The 5,159-nt window shown below is 37.9% G+C and overlaps 1 pseudogene; it reads left to right on the forward strand.

The window, feature by feature from the left end:
• The first annotated feature begins 227 nt into the window (after positions 1–227).
• On the forward strand, positions 228–561 carry LOC101716737 (V-type proton ATPase subunit G 1 pseudogene; annotated as a pseudogene).
• Positions 562–5,159: the final 4,598 nt, after the last annotated feature.

A 5,159-nucleotide genomic window follows, 5' to 3' on the forward strand; every position in this document is an offset into this window, starting at 1 on the left:
AGAAATGTCTATTCCCAGTGCTGATTCACACATAGACATAAGAGATTTGATTTTCACTATATATAGAAAAGTGTAAGCATAACAACATATTATGACCTAATCCTGTACCTTTCAGATTTATTTTTTATTAAAAATGTGTAGGCAGATCATGGGTGGCAAGTCAGCTGATCCAAAGTGCAGTCCCCCCATTTTAGGCTGGTCACTTGGCCCTGTGAGCTGTAGCAGGCATGGCCAGCCAGTTGCAGGGAATCCAGCAGCTGCTGCAGGCCAAGAAGCAGGCAGCAGAGATGTCTGAGGCCTTCAAGTGAAAGAACTGGTGGCTGAAGCAGTACAAAGAAGCTCAGACTGAGACTGAACAGTACCTCATGCAGAGGGAGAAAGAGTTGAGGCCAAGAAAGCTGCAGCCTTAGGATCCTATGGCAGCTGCAGCAGTGAAGTGGAGAAGGAGACCCAGGAGAAGATGGGCATCCTCCAGACCTACTTCTATCAGAAGAGAAAGAAGTCCTGGATAACCTCTTGGCCTTTGTTTGCAACATCTGGCCAGAAATCCATGAAAACTAACCACATCAATGGATAGAAGCAAGAAGCACCTGTCTGTGGATTAGCATTGTAAATTCTCCCATGGAATATGAAGCTTTAGCAAAGTCAATTTCTGTTCTTATGAAATGTATTAAATTATTTCTTATGTTGTATAATAGTTCCCTTCACTTTTTGGAGAGTAGCATATGTGGCTTCTTTGGACAAACTTAATAGCTTCTCCAAAGATTTCATCTTTTTACCTCATATTTCTTAGAAATTTAATGAGTATATGTTGTCTGTTTTCCTATACCTTTTAGCCCAAGCAACATGTATATCAGTGTTGACTTTTTCATTCTTAGGTTTAGTAAGAAAAAGAAAAAGGTTTTTAAAGAAAAGAAAGGATTAAATAACTTTTTTCCCTTACACTTTCCTGAAGGTCAGGGGCTTTATATATGAAAAAGTAGTAAATAGTTATTTGTAACTTCTATGACACAGCAGCCAGCCTTAAAGTAGTATTATTTGAGGAAGGATTAGAACAGCAAATACTAGTATCCTTGCTTGGGCTGTGCTTAGTTTATCTTAACCAAAATTACTAGATGAGCCAGGTGTGGTGGTGCATGCCTGTAATCCCAGCACACAGGAGGCAGAGGCAGGAGGATCACAAGTTTGAGGTCAGCCTGGGCTACATAGTAAAATCCAGGCCTGCCTGGACTACATAGTCAGACCATGTCTCAAAACAAAACAAAACAAAACAAAACAAATTTACTAGATGATAGGACTCAAGAACTTGTTACTTATTATTTGGTGTATAGATAATCATTTACAAGTAAAAGGGAGCAAATCCCAGCACCCAAGAGGAGGCTCCTGGGCTGCCATAGCACCACTCCCAGCACAGAGGAGGAGGCTTCCAGGCCGCCATGACACCACTTCCAGAGCAGAGGAGGTTAGCTGTGTGGGTGCAGGCAACATCCCCCCCCCCCCCCGAAATGAGAAGACATATAAAAAAGCCACAAAACCATACTTCCAGACCACCTACAGCAATGCCAAAGGGAAATAAGATCGAACAATCTGATACTCAACTGCCTGGATTCCCTGAACTGGCAACAAAAGAGGATCTGGAAAAAATGAAATCAAAAATAATTTCTCAGATAACAGTAGAGATTGCAAAAATAGTGCAAGACATGCTTAATAAATCTAGAGAGGACACTGAGGAACATGATGGAATCCCAACATAGGAAACAAATGGAAACCATAAAACAGATACAAACAGATTTCTAAGAGATTAAAAACTCTATTGGAAACTTACACAGCAGAATGAGCCAATGTGAGGACAGAATTTCAGATATAGAAAATAAGATTGCTATTAGTGACCAGGAAAAGAAAAATTGCTTTAAAATTGTAAGGAACCACAAGAAATCAATCCAGCAGCTGCTAGAAGATGCAAAAAAGAATAAACTAAGACTGATCAGAGTCAATGAGGAAACAGGAGAGAGTGCAGATGACATAAAAAAAACTGTTCACAGAAGTGATTGCAGAAAACCTCCCAAGCAGAGGAAAAGAACTTGACATACAGATAAGTGAGGCATATAGGACTCCAAATAGCCTTGATCAAAAAAAAATCTACACATAGGCATATAATAGTTCGGATTCCAGAAACCCAACAGAAGAACAAAATGCTATAAGCAGTTAGAGAAAAGAAACAAATCACATACAAAGGAAAGCCTATCAGAATCACAGCAGACTTGTCAATGCAAACCTTCAATCAAGAAGAGCTTGGAGTGATGTATTTCAAGCCCTAAAAGAAAACAGCCTCCAACCCAGATTGTTGTACCTTGCAAAACTATCTTTCAAAATTGATGGAGAAATAAGATACTTTCATGACAAAGAGCACCCTAGGAATTTCATCAATACCAAACCAGCACTCCAAAAAATTTTAGACAATATCCTAGGAAAAGACAATGAGGATCACAACCCCAGGAAGCCCAGCAGAATGAATCTGTTGGGTGTGACAAGAAATTAAATGAAAAGGGGGAGAATCCAATAAACAGAAAAAGTTATGACAATGATAAGTCAATACGTTTCAGTTATAACCGTCAATGTTAATGGTCTCAATTCACCATTCAAAAGAAATACACTGGCAGAATGGATCAAGAAACAAGATCCAACAATATGCTGCATACAAGAAACACACTTAATTCAAAAAGAAACTCATAGACTGAAAGTTAAAGGGTGGAAAATAATACTCCATGTGACAGGAACCCGAAAATAAAAAAGCAGGAGTAGCAATCCTCTTTGCAGATCAAGTGGATTTCAAACCAAAATCTGAAACACTTCTGGTCCCAAGAATTTCAGATAAGGGATAGTCAACTTATATGTACAAATCTATTGTGAACATGTGTTTTCATTCCTCTTAAGTAAAAACTTAAGAACAGAACTGTTGGTTCTTAGCAGTAATACAAGTAATTTCTATATTGTTTTCCAAAATGGTTTTATCATTTTATATTCACATTAGCAGTGTTCGAAAGTTCTAACTGGTTCACACCTAAGCTGACATCTGTTCTTTTAAAACTTTTAACTTCAATTCCCTAATGAGTGTATAATATGATCTTGTCATTGTACTGATTAGTATTTTTCTAATTCTAGTGTTGCACACCTTTACTTGTGCTGTACTGGCTATTTATCATCTTCTTGTGTCTACTTTTAATTGGGTTGTCTATTAATGAGCTGTAAGAGTTCTTTATATATTCTGGCCATAGGTTATATGTGTTATAAATATGGTCTGTTTAAGGACTACTTTTCATTTTTTTTTTTTGCTTAAATTCTTTTATTGGTACATTTTAGGTATACAGTACATTTACATTTATCTTTGGGTGCTTGTACCTGTACATGATGTATCTTGGTTCTCATTTTTCCCTCATTACCTGTGCGCCCTTCACCCCTAAACCCTTCCCTATTTACATACTTCATTTCCATTTTTTTTTCTTTTCTCAAAATTTTTCCTTTCCATTCTTTCCTTTCCTTTTCCCCTCCCACCACCCCTACCCTTTTGGACCTTTTCCAATTTCAAAGTATCATTTATTAGTTATTAATCCTTTTAGTCCTTATTTACACTCTCAGTTTCTCACACTAGAGAACCTATTCGGTATTTACAAGTGTGTGTCTTATTTATTTCACTTAAGAGTATGGCCTTAATATGCATCCATTTAGCTGTAAATGACTCTAGTTTCTCATTCTTTATGGCTGAGTAGTACACCATTTTATTAAAAAAACCCACATCTTCTTTATCCAGTTTCCAGTTGATGGGCACTTGGGCTGTTTCCAAGCTTTAGCTATTACGAACTAGGCCACAATAAACATAGGTACACATATATCACTGTGGTATGATTCTTTTAATTCTTTTGGGAAAATACCCAGTAGGGGAATAGCTGGGTCAAATGGGACCTGTAGTCCTAGTTCTTTGAGGTATCTCCACGTTGATTTCCATAGTGGTTGCACCAGTCTGCACTCCCACCAAAAGTGGAGAAGGGTTCTTTTCTCTCCTCACCCCCGCCAGCATTTGTTATTTGTTGATTTCTTGATAGCAGCCATTCTTTGTGGGGTGAGGTGGAATCTCAGTGTTGTTTTCATCTGAATCTCTCCAGTGACCAGTGATGTTGAACATTTTTTCATATGTTTATTTGCTGTTTTTACTTCTTTGTCTGAGAAATGTCTATTCATTTCAGATGCCCATTTTTGAATTGGGTCTTTGAATTTGGGGGGTCTGATTTTTTTCAGTTCTTTATATATTCTAGATGGTAGCCCTTTGTCTGAGTTACAGCTGCCAAAATTTTTTTCCCACATTGTATGTTGTCTCTTAGCTCTGTTGGTACTTTCTCTTGCAGGGCAGAAGCTTTTTAATGAGATGAGATCCCAGTTATTGATTCTTTGTGCTAGTTTCTGGGCTAGTGAGGTTTTGTTCAAAAAGTCTTTTCCTATGCCAATATCTTCAAGGGTTCTACCTACCTTATCTTCCAGCAAGTTTAGTGTTTCTTTCTTAATATTTAGAGCTTTAATCCACTTCAATCTGAGTTTACTGCACGGTGATAGGTATCGGTCTAGTTTTAATCTTTGGCAGGTTGAAATCCAGTTTTTCCAACACCATTTATTAAATAGGCCATTTATTAAATTTCCTCCAATGAGGGTGGTTGGCTCCTTTGTCAAAGGTGAGGTGGCTGAGTATGTCTGAAGTTGTTTCTGCATCTTCTAATCTATTCCACTGATGCTCCAGTCTCTTTCTTTGCCAGTACCATGCTGTTTTTATCACAGTAGCTGTGAAGTATAGCTTCAAGTTGGGTATTGTGATACCCCCAGCCATGTCTCTGTTGCCTAGAATTGCTTTTGCTATTCTAGGTGTCTTCTGGTTCCAAATGAATTTTTGGATTGTTTTCTCTAGCTCTGTGAAGTATATTGTTGGAATTTCAATTGGCATTGCATTAAATCTATATAGCAGTTTTGGAAGTATGGCCATTTTCACTATATTGGTTCTTCCTACCCAGGAAGAAGGGATGGATTTCCATTTTCTTATATCCTCCTCGATCTCCTTTTTCAGGGTGCTGTAGTTTTCAGTATAGAGGTCTTTTGCTTCCTTTTTTAGATTGATT

Source organism: Heterocephalus glaber, unplaced genomic scaffold (assembly GCF_053883595.1).
Source record: "Heterocephalus glaber isolate CG9 unplaced genomic scaffold, H.glaber_assembly_v1.0 deba00000281, whole genome shotgun sequence".
In the NCBI taxonomy this organism is placed as follows: domain Eukaryota; kingdom Metazoa; phylum Chordata; class Mammalia; order Rodentia; family Bathyergidae; genus Heterocephalus; species Heterocephalus glaber.